At 34.2% G+C, this 20,727-nt stretch overlaps 1 protein-coding gene and 1 non-coding gene across 2 annotated transcripts in view; one reads left to right on the top strand and one right to left on the bottom strand.

The window, feature by feature from the left end:
- The window catches only part of MIPOL1 (mirror-image polydactyly 1), a 366,103-nt gene that overhangs the window by 241,671 nt on the left and 103,705 nt on the right, over positions 1 to 20,727 (top strand). The window lies entirely within an intron of this gene.
- On the bottom strand, positions 6,930 to 7,034 carry LOC111524502. The gene has a single exon (XR_002725806.1). It is a non-coding gene; the product is annotated as a U6 spliceosomal RNA (small nuclear RNA).

Below are 20,727 nucleotides of genomic sequence, written 5' to 3'. Positions count from 1 at the left end.
ATATTGTCAGTGTACTTACTGCCAGTAAATTGTACAGATAAAATGGTTAAAAGAGTAAATTTTATGTTGTCATTTTACTACACATTTTTTAAAGGTACAGAGCACACTGTGTGAGGATATACAGAAATTTATTTTAAATGGGATCAGTAAAAGATTCCTATGATGTACAACTCTAGGAAGGGGGAGGAAATTACCAAAAAACCAAGCTTAAGTTTCCTGCAAGCTGAAAGTCTATTTTAATTTGATTTAAATTAAAGTAAACAGTATTTCTTCCACACCTAGTAAATGATGCTTACTTATCTGTATGTCAAACACAACTAATTCATAGAGATATTAGGTTTCTCTACTAATTTTCCTATGTTATAGAAGAAATGAAAAGGTTCCATTTTATGTGAAGGAACCTAAAACTAACTCCATAATTTTCAGATAGATTAAATAGATAGATAGAACTCATAGATAACGGATTATGTTTGGCAAGCAATACTTTCAACTATCCAAATCAGTTTACATTTACATATACACTTATACATGTATACTGTCAGAGAAAGTTATTTACCAATATTTAAGAAAAAATAAGGGTAGGAAAATACAGGATTAGAACAGGTAGCTAGAGCCAGGAGTGAGTCAGAATACAGCCAGCATGTATACTGTGAAGCAGCAAAAGAGAAAGCTTCAACTCTGACTCTCAACTCTCCAACAGCCAAAACAATGGAGGATGTATGATCAGCTCTTCGTTTTAGGGGCAGATTAAAATATGATGATGGCTTTCATTCTACCTTTCCTTTGATTTTACTAATTAGTGGCTGGACATGGTGGCTCACGCCTGTAATTCCAGCACTTTGGGAGGATGGCGGATCGCTTGAGTCCAGGAGTTCAAGACCAGCCTGGGCAACATGACCAAACCCCGTCTCTACAAAAATTACAAAAATTAGCAAGGCATGGCATGTGCCTGTAATCCCAGCTACTCGGGAGGCTGAGGTGGGAGGATCACTTGATCCCAAGAGGCAGAGGTTGCCGTGGGTAGAGATCACACCAGTGTACTCCCGTCTGGGAAACAGAGTGAGACTCTGTATCCCCAATGTTTTTCTTCTTTACTAATTAGTGATGCTGGCTTTTTTTTTTTTTTCTCTCTGAGTTTAGTGTAAGAGCTACTACTGGGAAAACCATTCCATTCCCTTGTATGGAAATAAGGAAAATGGAAATATGGAAATACAGGTTTATTAGTTTCTTTATTCTCTTTGTTTCCTTTGAGTTTTAGAATATTTTGAGTGCTAAGAAAATGAAGCCTTGGCCTTTTGTTTCTTTCGGCAGTTAGGAGGAGTGGCCAGTGAGATGGGAGGGTAGAGATAATAAACTTACCACTGTAGCTGATAGCTCTTTTGCATTAAAACAGAAAAGATAGCAGGAGAGGAATAACAATATCAAGATTTAAAATAAATTCCATGTATTATAAAAGTGCTATTATTAAATATTAGTACCTCCTGATTGCTATAGCAAATGCTAAATTCATTTGCAACACCTTCGTTAATCAAATCTAGACAGTTTCATCAAGAAAGAATCTTAAACTTTTAGGGATTAGATTTGTATTTAGTAATGATTTTTTCCTGTTGTTATAAACCTGTAGTGCTGCATTCCTACGTTCAGGAGACATAATAATAACAAATTCTTTTCTAATTGAGGGAATACCTGTTTCAATGTTTGCTGATTTTATAGTGCTTCCTTAAATTTCCTTTCACTTAAAGAAAGTGTAAATTAAAGTGTTTAGACAAGAATTAGACCTTGTTTTTTGGTGGCAGTAGTATAGGATTTATTATACATATTATAATTAACAACAGTCAGTGTGTTTTAAATTTTTGTTATATTTTGTGTGATTCCATGTGTGAATTTGTAATGCCATTCAGAATATGGTAAATTTGACATTTTAGAACAAAAATGTTAAAGAGAATGCTTCACTTTTTAAGGTAGTTTGTTTCCTATGATTGAACTAGTATTTTTTGACAATAATTATATGAAATACTTATGTGTTTAACATAGTGAAAAGTGGGATAAACATTAACCCTACTTACTGGGTTTGTAGTATACATTTAAAAGTCATAGAAACCATAAAGATAGAGGCCAGATGAAATATACTCAAAAAGAAAGTAAAATTCTTTATTTTTTTCTGTACTACTTTAAATTTTATTCAGTATGGGTCCTGTTCTCTTTATATACTTTTTTTGGTCTGTGTATATACTATCCTTAACAATCAGAAGTACTGCTGATTGTCACTAGGATCTGTGAGGGTTTTTTTTTTTTTTTTTTTTTTTTTTTTTATGGTAGTGATAGTTTTTTACTGAACCATATGCTTTCTTGGTCGGAACTACAAGTTGGTTAGAAAAGTCACTGGTGATTATAGCATGCAAACTATAGCCATGAAGCTAAAAATACATGAACTATTTTTCTCAATGCAAATCCCTCATCAAGAGTGGGGTTGAACACTTGATCCTGACCTCATTAGTTGTTTATTCTAATCAGTGTTGTCAATTGGCCTACCCAGTGACATAAAATTTTTGTCACACCTCTGTTTTCTCTAATAATTAACTATCTATGGAGCTACATTATGGTACCATACTGCAACAGCTATGATTAAAAAGAACACAAGAAGACTTGAATTACACTTCCATCTTTGGCATTAATCAGATTTTTTTTTTTTTATTACTGTAGACAAGTTTCAACTTTGCTAGATTTCAGTTTCTTTAATTTTGATGTGAGAAGCTTTTTCTACTTCTCACATTTTATGAAATTTGTTACCCCTTTATATGAAGTAGATTAAATTTTTATTTAGTAACATTTAGAGTCAAACAGTCTTTTTATGCCATTAAATTTTATCTGTTTTCAGGGCCTTTAAATTTAAAAATATATAACTGGCTTCACTATTCAAGTCACTATGTATATATTTATTGGTGACTCTGGAATGTAAAACAAAAATAAAATTAAAACAGTTTAAAAAAAAACTTAAAGTATACATTTTCTACATGTCCAGTGATTTGGACTATATTTATTAAGCATTCGTCTCTTCTTCCTCTCAACTTACAGAATATGGCATTCACTAAGTTACTTAACTTCTGAATGTCAGTTGCCTCACCTGTAAACATCAGTAATATCTGACCTGCTTAATATGAAAACCAGTGAGATGATATATCTGAATGTTTTTGAAAACTGTAAAGCACTGTGCCAAGGAAATATATTACTAAGTGTAATTTATAAAATCACTTACAAATTTTTGCTGTCTTGAGACATAAGACAATTAAATTAGTAAAGAGGTTATTGCTACTGAAGTAAATTTAAATCTTCTATAACTTTCTATCCAGAAGGACGTTTTTTGGCATTATCAGTTTTCATGATTTTCTGCGCCTTATTCAGCACAGCAAGTTATAAGAATAAAACTAAATTTCAACATGTATAGCTCTCAACTGCTAGTTGTTATTCTACAAAGTGACTCAACCTCCTTTTAAGAGCATCTAACAAAATATTTTGTCAATGGTTGTGCGTAGCAAAGGACCCAGAGTTTGTATTAGAATGGGCTTGCTAATTATAAGTCCTGGAATTTGATGTTTCTAAACATTATTTCTATTAGCTTGAGAAAAATATAATTTTATATTTTGTTAGATTTTAAAAGTGCAGTGTTTCCCTTGGTCTTGGCACTCAGAATCACTATTATTATAGGTCCACAGGTGGCAGTTGCCTCCTACATAGGTCATCTTTGATTCATCGCTTTCTTAAATTTAATTTCTAACCAACTTTTGCTAGATTTTTCCTTGCAATCATTGTCACTTTTGCCTTTTCCTAGACTACACCTGAATAATTTCATGACCAAGCTTTTTTTGCTACTTTGTTTGTCTTCTCCATCCTTACTTCTCTTAAGATTCCTGAAACTGTATTTTCACCCTCTCATTCAGTCATCAATAATATTTAACAATACCACATTACATATATAATAAAATCCAAACTCTTTAATGTAACATTCATGAACTTCCTCAATATTGCTGCCATCTCTGTTTTGTTTGTTTGTTTTTGTTTTCTTTTCTTTTTTTTTTTTTTTTTTTTGAGACAGTCTTGCTCTGTTGCCCAGGCTGGAGTGCAGTGGTGTGATCTCGGCTCACTGCAACCTCTGCCTCCCAGGTTCACGCCATTCTCCTGCCTCAGCCTCCCAAGTAGCTGGAACTACAGGCACCCGCCACCATGCCTGGCTAATTTTTTTTTTTTTTTTTTTTTTGTATTTTTAGTAGAAATGGGGTTTCACCATGTTAGCAAGGATGGTCTCGATCTCCTGACCTCGTGGTCTACCCGCCTCGGCCTCCCAAAGTGCTGGCATTACAGGTGTGAGCCACCACACCTGGCCCTGTTTCTAATTTAATATTTCACCAATCATCTTTTTGCTTCCCAGTTTCATTCATATTTGTGTCACTGGTAAGTGACACTTCACACATAGTAAGTGCTCAACAAATATTTGTTACACTGAATTGACTATTATGTGCACTTCCAAAATAGATTGTTCAATATTTCATGGACACACCCAACAATTTCCCACTTCAGTGCTTTCTCATTTGTCATCTTTTCCTCCTGGACTACTCCATCCTTGCCTATCCCATTTTTATTGAGGCTTCACATCATAATTTAAATAACAGCTATTCTGTTAATCCTTTTCTAATCTTGTCCATTAGAAGTGATCTCACTATGTAAAATTCCTACCATAGTTATTCACAGTGGCTCTCTAGCAATGCATACCTCATGCTTTCTTGTCCAATAGTTCTATGAATGTGTGTCTTAATTCCCCTACTAGTGCTTCTGTTCTTTATGTACAGCAAGACTTCAGTAAATATATATCAACAAATGAATAAACAAATTTAACACGAGATTGAAAGTTTCTTCAGATGTAAAGTGTCTCCTGCACAGTTTTTTTTTTGTGTGCAATGCATATAATAAGAAGTCATTGATAAATGTGTGAATGAATGAATGATTTGAGATGACATGAACCTGGTCCAGCATGTAGATTATTTACAGGGATGCAGGTCAAAATGGGGTCTCCATATAATAAAGCAAATATATCACCTACCAAAAAAAATTCTTTTTTTTTAGACCTACAGTGCTCATATTTGAAAACTATCATTGGAAACATTTGTTTGAATTTTACATTTCTTAAAATTTAGGATTAAAAAAATCTTAGGAAATAGTATCATTATCCAGTGTTCATTGCAGCATTAATCTTAGAATGAAAAAATAAATTAAAATATTTTCCGTGGATGCTTTGTTTGGTCTGCATATCATTGGAAAAAATACATTAAATTCATTGCCAAGATGAGATCTAGGAGATCTGGCAATGTGGGACCCTTAGGATTATAGTATGACATGTTTATTATTCAGGGTCTTCAGAGAAAGAGAATCAATAGACTGTATATAAATAGGGCAAGAGATTCGTTTTAAGAAGTTGGCTCAAACAATTGTGGGGCCTGGCAAGTCTAAAAAATCTCAGGGCAAGCCATCAGGCTGGAAAACTAGCGAAGGGTTGATGTTGTACTTTTTAAAATTTGTTATTTTTGAGTCAGGGTCTCGCTCTGTTTCCTAGGCTGGAGTGCAGTGGCGCAATCGTAGCTCACTGCAGCCTCAAACTCCCATGCTCAAGTGATCCTCCTGCCTCAGCCTCCCGAGTAGCTAGGACTACAGGCACATGCCACCATGCCTAATTTTTTTTTTTTTTTAATTATACTTTAAGTTCTGGGATACATGTGCAGAACATGCAGGTTTGTTACACAGGTGTACATATGCCATGGTGGTTTGCTGCACCCATCAACCCATCATCTACATTAGGTATTTCTCCTAATGCTATCCCTCCCCTTGCCCCCCAGCCTCCAACAGGCCCCGGTGTGTGATGGTCCCCTGCCTGTGTCCATGTGTTCTCACTGTTCAACTCCCACTTATGAGTGAGAACATGTGGTGTTTGGTTTTCTATTCCTGTGTTAGTTTGCTGAGAATGATGGTTTCTAGCTTCATCCATGTCCCTGCAAAGGGCATGAACTCATTCTTTTTTGTTTGTTTTTTGGAGACCAAGTCTCAATCTGTTGTCCAGGCTGGAGTGCAGGTTCAAGTGATTCTCCTGCCTCAGCCTCCCGAGTAGCTGAGATTACAGGTGCCCGCTACCATACCTGGGTAATTTTTGTATTTTTAGTAGAAACAGGGTTTCACCATGTTGGCCAGGCTGGTCTCAAACTCCTTATCTCGGGTAATCCACCCGCCTCGGCCTCCCAAAGTGCTGGGATTAAAGGCATGAGCCACCGCACCCGACCCTAAACTCAGTCTTCTTTATGGTTGCATTGTATTCCATGGTGTATATGTGCTACATTTTCTTCATCCAGTCTGTTATTGATGGGCATTTGGGTTGGTTCCAAGTCTTTGCTATTGTGACTAGTGCCACAATAAACATACCTGTGCATATGTCTTTATAGTAGCATCATTTATAATCCTTTGGGTACATACCCAGTAATGGGATCACTGGGCCAAATGGTATTTCTGGTTCTAGATCCTAGAGGAATCACCACACTGTTTTCCAAAATGGTTGAACTAATTTACACTCCCACCAACAGTGTAAAAGCGTTCCGATTTCTCCACATCCTCTCCAGCGTCTGTTATTTCCTGTCTTTTTAATGATCGCCATTCTAACTGGTGTGAGATGGTATCTGACTGTGGGATTTGCATTTCTCTAATGACCAGTGATGATGAGCTTCTTTTCATATATTTGTTGGCCACATAAGTGTCTTCTTTTGAGAAGTGTCTGTTCATTTCCTTTGCCCATTTTTTGATGAGGTTTTTTTTCTTGTAAATTTGTTTAACTTCCTTGTCGGTTCTAGATATTAGCCCTTTGTTAGATGGATAGATTGCAAAAGTTTTCTCCCAAAAATATGTAATGCTTCACGAACTTGCCTGTCATCCTTACACAGGGGCCATGCTAGTCTTCTCTGTATGGTTCTAATTTTAGTATATGTGCCAGAGGTGAGCACTAATTTAAAAAAAAAAATAGAGAGAAGGTCTCACTGTGTTGCCCAGGCTGGTCTTGAACTCCTGAGCTCAAGCAGTCCTCTCACCTCGACTTCCCAGTGTTGGGATTACAGGTGTGAGTCACCGCACTTAGCAGATGTTGTGGCCTTGAGTCTCAAGATGCAGAATTTCTTCCTCCTTAGGGGACCTCAGTCTTCCACTGATAGGATAAGGTCTACTCATAATTATAGAGGCAGTCTATTGTACTCAAAGTCTACTAATTGAACATGTTAATCACAGCAAAAAAAAAAAAAAAAAAACACACACACACACAAAATACCTTCACAGCAGCATCTAGATTGCTGTTTGACCAAATATCTCATTAACATAGCCTAGCCAAGTTGACACATAAAATTAACCATCACTCATGCATTTCAACACTTGACTAGGGCTAAGTAAAAATTACCCTCTCTAAAAGGGGCATGCACTTGCCATTTCACCACTTTCTATTCCACCTACTTTGTGAATTTAAAGTCATCTTCCTCGACCCCGTAGGTATTTGATTTTATGACCCCAGTGTGTGTTGTGATATTACTTATAAAATGGATATTTGTACACATATACATATACTCTAGCTCCTGGCTACCTCTCTAACCTTATTTCTTAACATGTTTCTACTCTTGGTTCACTCCAGCCACACGAGGTCCCTTAATAACTCAAATATTCTAGGTGTGCTCCCATCCCAGCGCCCTGCCATGTGTTTTCTCTGCCTGGAGTGTTCTACACCCAGAATGTCACATGTGTCTGTTCCTTTACTTTGTTCAGCTTTCTGCTTCAATATCACAAGATCACACTATCTAAAATAGTGTACCCTGTTACATCACTCTATTTGTTACCCTCCTTTATTATTATTTTTTTCATAATAGACATGCTTACATGACACTGTACTGTGTTTATGGATTGTCCTTTAGGATTTTGTTTTTTTCTTCCCACTGAATCTTATACCTGAATCACTGCTTCACACATCTTTGATGCTCAATAAGTGTTTTGAATAAATGAGTATGTATTAATATATGTATGTGCTTAACCATTGTGATAGATTAGAAACTTAACAGCAGGTTGCCTGGGAAGTGAGATTGAGTTTAACAGTCAGATTTCTTACATCCATGGTAAGTGAGAGAAGACTTTAACTTTCCTTTCATACCCTAATAAAGTGTTTGAATTTTAAAATTTTTTATGTACATGTATTTCTTTGTATATTATATCAATGAGTTTGTAAGTTTTGAAAAGACTCATGTGTGGTAACCTGCACAAATTAAGCTTAGTGCTTAGAATTGATAATGAAAAACTGATCCATGTTTTGGTATATCTATTTATGACAATGTGATTAATTTTTTAAATAGATTTTATTAGTGTGCTATACAAAAGGCAGGATTTATAAGGGAATTAAATTCCAGAGTAGGCTTTATTCACCTGTGTTATGTAAAATATACATATAAATGATAACTTCACTTACATTTTATGTTTGCCAAATATTTTTAACTGTTTTTGAAGGTATTTTACATGGCAGTATTTCAAGCACTTTTTAAAAGTAAAATAAGATGTTAAAAAAATACTACCAACTTTAAAAGAACTATTAACCTAACATTCTTCTTCAACTTGATATAGAAACAGGGTTCTGTGACTGGTTAGAGATGAAGAGGGTGCCTTTTTAAAATAATTCAATCCTGTGAACATTAGCTATAGTCAGAAATGATAATGAGAGGAGAGAATTCCTTCATATTTCAATAAATTTCACTCAGTTTAATTAGGTTTATTTAGTATATTTTAATTATAGATGTTTTCTTTTTCTTTACATGACACGTACGCATTAATAAATGAATTAAAGTTTTTTATTGAATCTAAACTAGTTAAAAATTTTGGCAAATGAAAATAATAGCTAATAATTGAAGACCTTTGTTCAGGAACATTCTGATTCATTAATTGCAAAAACAATAAATGTTAAACATACAGTACAAGATCTAATAAACTGAGATCTTTAAGCTAGTTTTGATTTCTATAAACTTTCTAATGCCACTGCTGTCATAAAAAGCTTAGTAAATATTGACTAAGGATGATGATGACGATCCAGCAGTATTTTTAAGACTGGGTGGCACTGGCAGTACGGTCAGATATCCGGGACTTAACGTCGTTATTTTGCCATGAGGCCCTTCCACCTGGCCCTCTCCCAAAAGGATAAATGTTTACCTATAGTTAGGCATTTAAATGTGTAAATATTCCAGATTCAATTATATGTGAGGTAGCTAGAGTTTTCATTCTTTAAATCATGAACTAGTTCTCTAAAGTTTAAATGATTTACAAGTTTGCAAGGGTCAAAATAGACTTGACTGAATGTTTTCCCCATAATTCCAAAAATATTATTTTATAAGCTCAGTTCGGTATAAAAATATTGTGCCCCACTGACTATTCCAAACCTAAAATATTTGTGAAACTTATGAATTTATTAAGGTTTAATTTACTATTCTGTTTAGCTGTTAAGCTTTAAATGTTGTTGTATATATGTCTTGTTCTCTTCAGGCTTAAAAGGGTTTTATGACAATCAGTATTCTATTAATGTAGTTCCAGTTATTCCCCAAATATCTTCTAAAACTTCCTGGTTCTGATTGAATCACAACTAAACAATATTCAGTTACTATGTAAAGCAATCAGGAAGTTCAAAAGCCTAGAGATAGGGACTGGTTTTTTAGTTTAGTTTTATTCAATGTTAATCTGATCAAGATTTTCATTTATTTTAACCCATGGAAAGTTTAGTTGTCCTGTCAAGCTTGGTTAGCTGTTCTAAACTATAAAAAATAAAAATTTTTGAAAAAATTATATGAAAAAAGGTGAGAATTGAGATTTTGTCCTAGAAGGTTGGGCACACTGTTGACTTAAATTATAATTAATAATGAAGAAAACATCATATATTTCTAAATCCACTTACATTAGGTCTTCGTTCACCTTTTCACTTGTAAAACTTTTGTTTTCCATTCATTCTTATGTATGATACAGTGTTTTAATTGAGAGTTAACACCACAGTAAGACAGATGGTGCAGGTTCTGACTTTCTAGCTGAGTTACCATCTACAGGCAATTAACCTCTCAAAGCCTCAATTTCCTGACCTGCAAAATAAGAATTGTAATTATACCTGCCTCATATCATTGTTTTAGAATAACCAAATCAAATAATGCATGTACAATGCTTTATACAGTACTTAGGTACACTTAGGTATTTAATAAAGGTAACCCATTATTATTATAACCCCTATGTTGAGTTTTTATTGTTATCATTAGCTCTTTTTTGAGAATCTGTTAATACATTTATAACTTTTTTCAGCATTTTAGACTTTAAATGCAGTATTTTGTGAACACAATATGCAATCATTTGATTTTTCTTTAGGAACAAGTTTTTACTATAGTTAAGATGGTTGATTTTTTCTTGTGAGGCATTTAAAAAATATGTTGTCAAAATGGCATGCTTGAACTTGGATTTGGCCCTTTTTGATTAACAGTTTGTTTTCAGGAGTTGTTTATTCACACAGCAACATTTTAATGTTCAAAATATATTGAGAAATAGAAATCTAATAATTTCATCACTTTTCCCCTAACCTATGAAAAACATGTTTTCCAAAGAGTACAAATTCAAAATAGTAACATTTTCTTCAATGTTTTGTATTAAAATTTTTACCCCAGAAAATACAGATATAATTTTTAAAGCTATGTTTGTAATTCTTTCTATCTTGTATCTTGGAGTTTGATACATATGTTATTTAATCATTTCATCATCCTTGTAAGGCATCATCCCTTTTTGGAGAGAAGAAAACTGAAACAGAGAGAAAACTAACATCCCCTAGGTTACGTTAAGGCCATTGACAGAGGCATAAATATTACCTAATCCTCCTGATAGCTGGGCCTTTTACTTTACTACTGGACCCCTTCCTCTACCCTTGCCTCCCACAGAAATACTGCTGAAGCAAAACTGGTACTTCAGCATTATTTCCCTGATTTGGATATACCTGACATGTTTATTGCACAAAACACATCACTGAGACCATGTTAAAGGCCGGTTAACACGGTAAAAGAATCTGACCTGCTTTGGAGTTTAACAGTCTTTGTCTATGTTCAACCAAACTGTACAAATTACAACCACAACTGATGTCTGGATTTATAGACTACCTCTGATTTTTTTTGAACCTTTAAGCTCTAGCATTATATCATATGTTAAACTACAAAAACTAAATACTGTGCCTAACAGCAATTTTATCCATATAATCATAATAGTTTATGTTTATTAGTATGTTGTAGTGTTAATATTATTGTTTTATCTGTTCTGTAGCATAATCACTAACCTAACAACAATCATAATTAGTAGTAACCATTAACCAAATAGCTATTTTCAGTTGTATATGAATTTGTTAAGAGCCTGCTGTGTACTAAAGACTGTGCAGACTTTTGTGAAACATAGAGTTAACAGAGGATAAGATGCAATTGCTACCTTAAAATAGATTATAATTAACTGGAGAAAAAAATATATACTAAAAATGAACATACATTACTATGTGCTGTTAAATGAAATACTTGGACACTTCCATAGCAAGTCACAGAAGGGAGAGATTCTTCTAGACTTGAATAAATTTCACAAGATTTTATAGAATACTTGAGAATTGAAGTATATGAACCAATAAGGCTCTGATAGAGAGGAGGAGGAAGAGGGCATTCTAGCCTGGAAGAACAGAATAAGGAAAAGTAGAGGTTTAATGAACATACTGTGTTATATTATGGAATTAAGAGAAAATTGCAGGAATTTTATTGTTAACATGCATTTAATTTTTATTCTGTGTTTCCTGGAGAGCCTTGGGAATATAGAGCTTCTTCTTTGAAGCATTAAAAATTAAACTTATACTCAAAAGAAATACTTCAATACTTTATATAAAATTTAAAGCATCTTAAAAGCCTAAATACATTTTTGAAAAGCTTATTATGGAGAATTTGGGACATATACAAAAGCCTACAGAATGAACTCTGCATGTACACATCACTTACCCCTGAAAACATCAACCCCTAGTCAATCAGATTTCATCCACACTCTCATGCACATACCCCCACTCTCTGGTATTATTTTAAGGTAAATCGCATATACAATGTTACTTTACTTACAAATATTTCAGTATGTATCATCTAAAAGATAAGGACTCTTAATTTAGCATAATCACAATACCATTAACATACTTAAAAACAATTTAACAATAATATATTTTATTTAATAAATTTATTTTTTTGAGACAGGGTCTTGCTCTGTTGCTCAGGTTGGAGTTCTATGGTGCAGTCACAGCTCACTGTAGCCTCCCCCTCCAAGGCTCAGTCTCCTGAATAGCTAGGACTACAAGCTCACGCCACCATGCCTGGCTAATTTGTTGGGGTTTTTTGTGTGTGAAGACAAAGTCTCACTCTGTTATCCTAGCTGGTCTTGAACTCCTGGGCTCAAGTGCTTCTTCCAGCTCAGCCTCCCAAAGTTCTAGGATTACAGACATGAGCCACTACACCTGGCCTAACAATAATTTCTTAATATCATCAAATACCCACTCAGTGCTAAAACTTCCAATTGTTTCATGTCATAATGTCTTACTAATTTGTGTTAATCAAGATTTAAATAAAATCCACATTGCAATTGACATATATACATTTTTATTATATAAATTTATGTGGCACAAATACAGTTTCATTACATGCACAAATTAAGTGAGGGTCATATCAGGGCTTTTAGGGTATCCATCACCTGAATAATGTACACTGTAGCCATTAAGTAATTTATCATTATCTACCCTCTTTGCACCCCCTCACCTTTCTGAGTCTCTGTTGTCTATCATTCCACTCTCTATGTCCATGGGTATACATTTTTTAGCACCCAGTTGTGAATGAGAACATGCAATATTTGTCTTTCTGTGTCTGACTTCTTTCACTGAAGATAATGACCTCCAATTCCATTCATTTTGCCCCCAAAAAACATGATTTCATTCTTTTTTATAGCTGTGTAGTATTTCATTGTGTATATATTCACCATATTTTCTTTACCCAGTTATCTGTGATGGACACATAGGTTGATTCCACGTCTTTACCATGTGGATTGTGCTATGATAAACATACGAGTGCAATGTAATGATTTCTTTTCCTTTGGGTAGGTACCAAGTAGTAGGATTGCTGGATCAAATAGTAGTTCTGTCTTAAGTTCTTTGAGAAATCTCCATACTGTTTTCCACAGAGATTGTCCTAATTTACATTCACACCAATAGTGTATGAGTTCACTTATGTCTGCCAACTCACCAGCATATTATTTTCTGACTTTCTAATAGTGGCCATTCTGAGTGGTATCAATGAGAATGTCTCATTGAGATTTTAATTTGCATTTCTCTGATGAGTGGTGATGTTGAGCATTTATTCATACACCTATTGGCTATTTGTATGTCTTCTTTTGAAAAAAATGTCTATTCTTATGAACTGTCACTTTTTAATGGGATTATTTAGTTTTGCTGTTGTTATGTGAGTTTCTTGCCCTTGCCAGATGCATATTTTTCAAATATTTTCTACCATCCTTCAGGTTGTCTGTTCACTTTGTTGATTATTTCTTATGTTGTGCAGAAGCTTTTTAATTCAATCAAGTCCCATTTGTCTATGCTGTTGTTGTTGTTTGTGCTTTTGAGATCTTAGTCATGAATTATTTGCCTAGGCCAGTGAACAGAAGAGTTTTCCCTAGGATTTCTTCCAGGATTTTTATAGTTTTAGGCCTCACGTTTAAGTATTTAATCCATCTTGAGTTGTGTTTTCTATATGGTGAGAGATAAGGGTCCAGTTTCTTCTGCATATGGCAATTCAGTTTTCCCAGCACCATTTATTAAAAAGGGCATCTCTTCTCCAGTGTACATTATTGTCAATTTTGTCAAAGATCAGTTGGCTGTAAATATGTGGCTTTATTTCTGAGTTTTCTATTCTGTTCCATTGATCTGTGTGTCTATTTCTGATATAGCCTTGTAGTATAATTTGAAGTAACATAATGTACTGTAAAAAAGCCTCTAATTTTGTTTTGTTTTTTGGTTTTTTTTCGGTTTTTTGCTTAGGATTACTTCAGTTATTCAGACTCTCTTTTGGTTTCATAAGAATTTTAGGATTGTTTTTCCCAATTCTATGAAAAATGATGTTGGTATTTTGATAGGGCCTGCATTGAATCTGCAGATTTCTTTGGGTAGCATGGTCATTTTAATAATATTAATTCTTCTGATCAATGAGCATGGGATGTTCTTCCATTTGTTTGTGTCAGCTACAATATCTTTCTTCTGTGTTTTGTAGTTCCCCTTGTAGAGATCTTGGCCACCTAATATGCTGGGATTGCAGGTGTAAGCCACCATGCCCCACCGCTGTGGATTTTTCATAGATGCCCTTTTATAGGTTGAAAAAATTTCCTTCTAATTCTACTTTGGAGTGTGTGTGTGTGTGTGTGTGTGTGTGTGTCTATTGTAAATGGAATTGCATTCTGGATTTGGCTGTCAGCTGGACGTTATTGATGTACAGAAATGCTAACGATTGTTGTACATTGATTTTGTATCCTGACACTTTAACGAAGTTGTTGATTACTTCAGGAGCCTTTTCAAAGAGTCTTTAGGGTTTTCTAGGTATATAATCATATTGTCAACAAAGAGAGATGGTTTGACTTCTTCTTTTCCTATTAAAACGTCTTTTATTTCTTTCTCTTGCCTGATTGCTCTGACTAGGACTTCCAGGACAATGTTGAATAAGAATGATGAGAGTGGACATTCTTGTCTTGTTCCAGTTTTCAAGGGGAATGATTCCAATTTTTGCCCATTCAGTATGATGTTGCCGTGGGTTTGTCATAGATGGTTCTTATTATCTTGAGTTATGTTCCTTTGATGCCTAGTTTGTTGAAGTTTTTTATCCTGAAGGGATGTTGAATTTTATCAAAAGCTCATTAAACCTGCACATGTACCCCTGAATCTAAAATAGAAGCTGAAATTATAAAAATAAATAAATAAAAATTTAAAAAAATTGTTACTGAAGGTACCATAAAAAAAGAGGAAAATAACCTTTGCATCAAAAAGAATAAAATACTTTGGAATAAATGTAAGAAAATAATCGCAAAAACTTATGCTTTGAAAAATGACAAATACATTGTTAAAGAAATTAAAGAAGATCTAAATAAGTGGAAAAACATCTGTGTTCATGGATCAGAAGACTTTATACTGTAAAGATGATAAGAATCTACAAATTCAATGTAATTTCTTAGAATGCTAGCTAACTTCTTTGTAGAAATTGAATTCTAATTCTAAAGTTCATATGGAAATGAAAGAAATCCAGAATAGCCAAATTGATCTTGAAAAAAAGAGCAAAGGAGGCAGAATCACACCTCTTGATTTCACAACTTACTGCAAAGCTACACTAATCAAAACAATGTGGTATTAGCATAAGAATAGACATTTTGAAATTGAATAGAATTGGGAGTCTAGAAATAAATCCTTAGTGGACATGAAAAGAAATAGAAACTCTGAACAGTTCAATATTCATTAAAGAAATTGAAGTCCAAAGCAGGAGGAGCTTTAGGCCAGGAGTTTGAGACCAGTGAGACCCTATCTCTACTAAAAATTTTAAAAATTAGCTAGGCATGGTGGTGTGTACCTATAGTTCCAGCTACTGGGGAGGCTGAAATGGGAGGATTGCTTGAGCCCAAGAGGTCGAGACTGCAGTGAGTTACGATTACACCACTGCACTGCAGCCTGGGTGACAGAGAGACTGTCTCAAAAAAAAAAAAAAGGAAAAAAATGAGAGAAGAAGAAGGAGGAGGGAGAGGAGGAGGAATTGAATTCATAATTTAAAACATTTTGCAGAGAAACTTCAGGCCCAAGTGTCTTCATGGTGAGTTTTGTCAGCCATCTAAGGAAGACATAATAACAGTCTTAATACAAACATTTTCAGAACATAAAAGAGGATGGAACACTTCCCAACTCAGTCAATAACATCTATTTTACATTAGTATGAAAACCAGATGAGGGCATTACAAGAAATGAAAACTGAGGCCAAAGTCCTTCATGATGATAGGCTCAAAAAAAAAAAAAAAAAAAAAACCCTCTACAAAAACTAGCAAACCAAATCCAACAGCATATATAAAGGGTACTGCAATGCTAAAGGTGGCAATGCAAGGTTGGTTTAACATTTGAAAATCAATGTAATTTACCATGTTAACAGAATAAGGGAGAGAAAATAATCATTTCAGAGGATGCAGAAAAAGCATGTGATGAAATTCAAAACCCATTCAGTTGTTCAGTCTGACTGATAAAGAACATTAGGAGAAAATTTACAACTATTATATTTAATGACAAAGGCTCAATGATTTCTATGTAAGATCAAGAACAAAGCAAGGATGATCTTCCCACTTCAACTTTCTGTAGGAACCAATAATTATTAAAAATTGGAAAAATAAAGCTGCTTTTATTTGCAGATGATATGTTGTACACATCCTAAGTATTCCTGTGGATTCTTTAAAAGAAACTGAACTTTTAAATTTCCTTTTCTAATTGTTTATTGCTAATATATGGAAATACAATTGATTTTTACATATTGATCTGAATTAACTTATTCTAGTAACATTTCAAAGGTTGCCTACAAAATTATGAGAAATTTAAGGATGAATTTAACACTGTACTCTGAAAACTACAGATTGCTGAAAACAATTATGGAAGACCCATGTAAATGGAGAATTGCATAGTGTTCATAAATGGGAACACTCAATGTTGCTGTGATATCAATTCTCTCCAAATTGATCTGTAGGCTATATATTATCCTAACACAAATTACATTTGTGTTTACTGTAGATACTGACAAGCTAATTCTAAAATTTATATAAAAATGCAAATGATTAGAATTGCCAAAGCAATTTTATAAAAGACACAGTTGGAGGAATACCTGATTTCAAGATACATTCTGTAAAGTCACAGATATCAAGACATTGATATTGGTGAAAAGGTAAATGTACATATAGATCCGGAGGATAAAAGAATCCTACACATATATGGTCAGTTTATCTTCAACAATGAAGACACGGCAATTCATAGGGAAAAGGCCACCATTCAAGAAGTAGTGATAAAACAAGTGGATATGTAAACAATTATATGTAAAAAATTAACATTAACCCTAACCTCACATCCTTCACAAATATTACCATGACAGTTGCTTTTTCTTATTTTACTTTTTATTCCTACACCTAATATACTATCTGGCTGATAGTAGGTGTGAAGTAATGGTTTGTATAATAATAAACAACTACACTTTAGTTCTCCTAGTTTCTGAATCTAATTTCAGTGAAAGATGCCCATCACACTTTTAGGAGGCTAACTTTTATGTTTTATCTTCAAAAAGATATAACCAAATTAGACTGGTTCTAGTTCCCTCATTTTACTGTGTCAATCTGGGTAGCTTTCCAATCATAGCTCCCTGAGGCCCTCACCAGGCGCTGAAATGCTTTATAGCTTCACAGATATTTCTTTGTGTCATTGCGTTTGTATGCATTAGAAACTGTAAGAATAAGAACATGTTAAATTTAAATAGAGGAACAAGAGGCAGAACAATGATATGTGACTGTAGATAATTCAATGCTATTTGTTGATGGTGCTCATTTGCATTTTACTCCCACTGGCAGCTAGAGTCAACATGACTTCTACATTTATCTTAAATACTTTAATTCCAGTCAGCTGTTTTTTTTTTAATAATATAGATGTAATGCGACTTTTATTTTGCTCAAAGAACTTAGAAAATATTGGTACCTATCTTTTTAATGTATGGGTAGGTAGGCAGTTATGAATGTTGGTAGGTGAACTAAAGAGATCAGATGACTTGGCCATTGACACAGAAGAGCAAGATTGAAGCCAAAGTTCAGGACTCTTGACTAATTTTATAAAACAAGCAGAAAGACTGCATACTTTTGAGTACCTCTCATTACAGGGCTGCAAACTGGATATGCTCTTAAAGACAGAAATAAATAGTCTGACCAACCAAAACAAAAATATTTCTCTCCAAAACTGTGTTTCATAATTGTTACCTCAGTCACTGCACTAGTGAGAAAACCCCAATTAGGTGCTAATAGTCCTTTATAACCCTTCAATACCTGCCAATCTTCCTTTAAAAGGGAGTGTCTGCACTATAGCACTAGCAGCCATAGCCAGTGTGGGCTAATGCAGGAGTGTAGAGATCATTGCAGAAGGCAGCACAGAATCTGAAGTAGGAAATGTGAATCAACATGTCCTGTACATGCTACTTAGTTTGAAACTGGTATTTGTAGTAGTTTATTTGTAAAGTGCCCGCAGTATCACTAGCAAGAAATCCTGTTTGTTTTCACTGATGTTATTTTAAATAGGTTCTAATACATAGCAAAATTCTTTTTACTTGCCAAACTATATTTATTTATTGACTTTTTTTTCTGGAAGGATTGTTTTATTTGCCAATAAATAATTACGGCTAGCAAAAAAATGAAACTAGCAGTTTTCAGAGTCTTAACAGTTCACTTTATTCCATAGCATAAAGTCTGAAAAATCTTTACAAAGAAGTTAATGTCATCGTTTGCTGTGCTGTTGTCTTTTAAAATCAATGAGGTGGGGTTAAGCAAGAGAGTGCAAGGGGAGAGAAACTTTTAAAGATCTTAGAGAACTAAAAGTCTTACTTTATACTGTTAATTGTACTAAAAAACAAAACAATCTCAAATTTCAAAATTAGTATTCTGCTGACTCTTTCATATGTATGGAGGTCACTCATAGTTTTTGCATTAATTAATATTTTCTGGTGAACATATAATGTGTTCAAATTCCATGACAGACAGTTTCTTTTATGTCTTCAAGTTTGAATTCTTCAGGTATTTATTTGTACATAACTCTTCAAACATTTCTAACTCATTTTTGACTCTTTGTATCTTTTCAAGAACTACCTTAAAATAATTTCTGGTTTATGCCAACAAAGAAGGGAATGGCAGCAAGATCACATTCTTCCTTCTGTCACTTGAGAAGTATTTTTTACATTCCATACATCGGTACTTGATCAGACAGGTTACTAAAATTTTTGCCATGTCAAAGACATTTCTAAGAATCAATAGCTTTTTCCATTTTTTTTAACCTTCCTGTTAAGTTCTGCAGTTGATATTACCAGTAAAAAAAAAAAAAAAAAAAGGAAGAAATCTTTGGCAGAGATAGTCCACAAAATAATTTCAAAAAAGTACTTAAATAAAACCTGCATACACTCAGACTATAAGTAATTATATTTATGAGTATAAACATTGGCATAATGTAGACTTGTAGAAAACATAGAAGTCTGTAAAGAATTTATATTGTCGCAAATAGTTCTGAAAAGTATTCAGCAAACTGAATGGAGATGAAGAATTTGATTTTTATCATTCACCTGTCCTTCAGTGGAATTAGTAATGAAATTATTCATTGCTTTAATACAAGTTGATGTTAAGTTTTGAAAAGTAAGAAGCAACATTGCTGACCATGCTAGCCATGTGGTATTCTAAAATTACAGCTCCTTTCCTTTGGATTGTATTTGTCAACCCTGTGCCAAATAGAATGTTCTTTGGATCAAGACAAAAGGATTTTTAAAATACTTAACCAAGTACTTAAAATTGGACCATATTTGGGGTTTTTTTCTTACTTGACCCATGACTTTCTTGTACCGATTTTTTTTTTATCCTGCCTGAAATTTCTGATTACTTTTTTTTTTTTTTTTTTTTTCTGAGACAGAGTGGCACTCTGTTGCCCAGGCTGGAGTGCAGTGGTGCAATCTCAGCTCACTGCAACCTTTCCTGGGTTTAAGTGATTCTCCTACCTCAGCCTTCCGAGTACCTGGGACTACAGGCGTGTGCCACCATGCCTGGCTAATTTTTGTATTTTTAGTAGAGACAGGGTTTCACCATACTGGCCAGGCTGGTCTCGAACTCTTGACCTGAACTGATTTGCCATCCTTGGTCTCCCAAAGTGCTGGGATTACAGGCCTGAACCACCTTGCCCGGCCACCTTTCTTTTTCTTGGATCTTGTGCATCATTATTTCAGCTCTTCCCATCCTGTCACTCTTAATTTCTGTTTTATGAGGTCTCCCTTTACATCGGGCAGTCCATCTCCCTATTGCAGTCTAGACCTGTGTGTGGCTCTCCAGTCTGATGCACAGTTGTCATCCTAGGATTTGTCTTCTCTTCTGCATTGGTTTTGCTGTGTCTCGGATTCTGTATCTTCTTTCTTGCTTTATTTCCTCTTCAAGAAATTTCCAAACAGAGAAGTTTTCTGAATATAGAATTCATATTTTAACATTACATCCTTTCAAAACTTTTAAGATGTTATTCTTTCTCTTTTCTTGCTTCTAGTAACTGATTTCAGAATGAATCAATCTTCTTTGTAGACTTTTTCTCATGGAAGGTAATTTTTTTAATCTCAGTGTTTTTTTCATTTTGGTATTCTGAAATCTCATAAGGAGGTATCTGGGAATGGATCTTCCTTCATTTACTGTGATCTCCACTTATAGATGCTTGCAACTTGAAGATCTTTGGCTTTCATCTCTGAGAAATTTTCCTTAATATTATTTGATAGTTTTCTCTTTCGTTTTTCCCCTTGGTGTATCTCTTTCTGGTATTCTAATAGC

Source organism: Piliocolobus tephrosceles, chromosome 6, assembly GCF_002776525.5.
Source record: "Piliocolobus tephrosceles isolate RC106 chromosome 6, ASM277652v3, whole genome shotgun sequence".
NCBI lineage: Eukaryota > Metazoa > Chordata > Mammalia > Primates > Cercopithecidae > Piliocolobus > Piliocolobus tephrosceles.
This window is presented reverse-complemented; position numbering and strand designations above follow the sequence as displayed.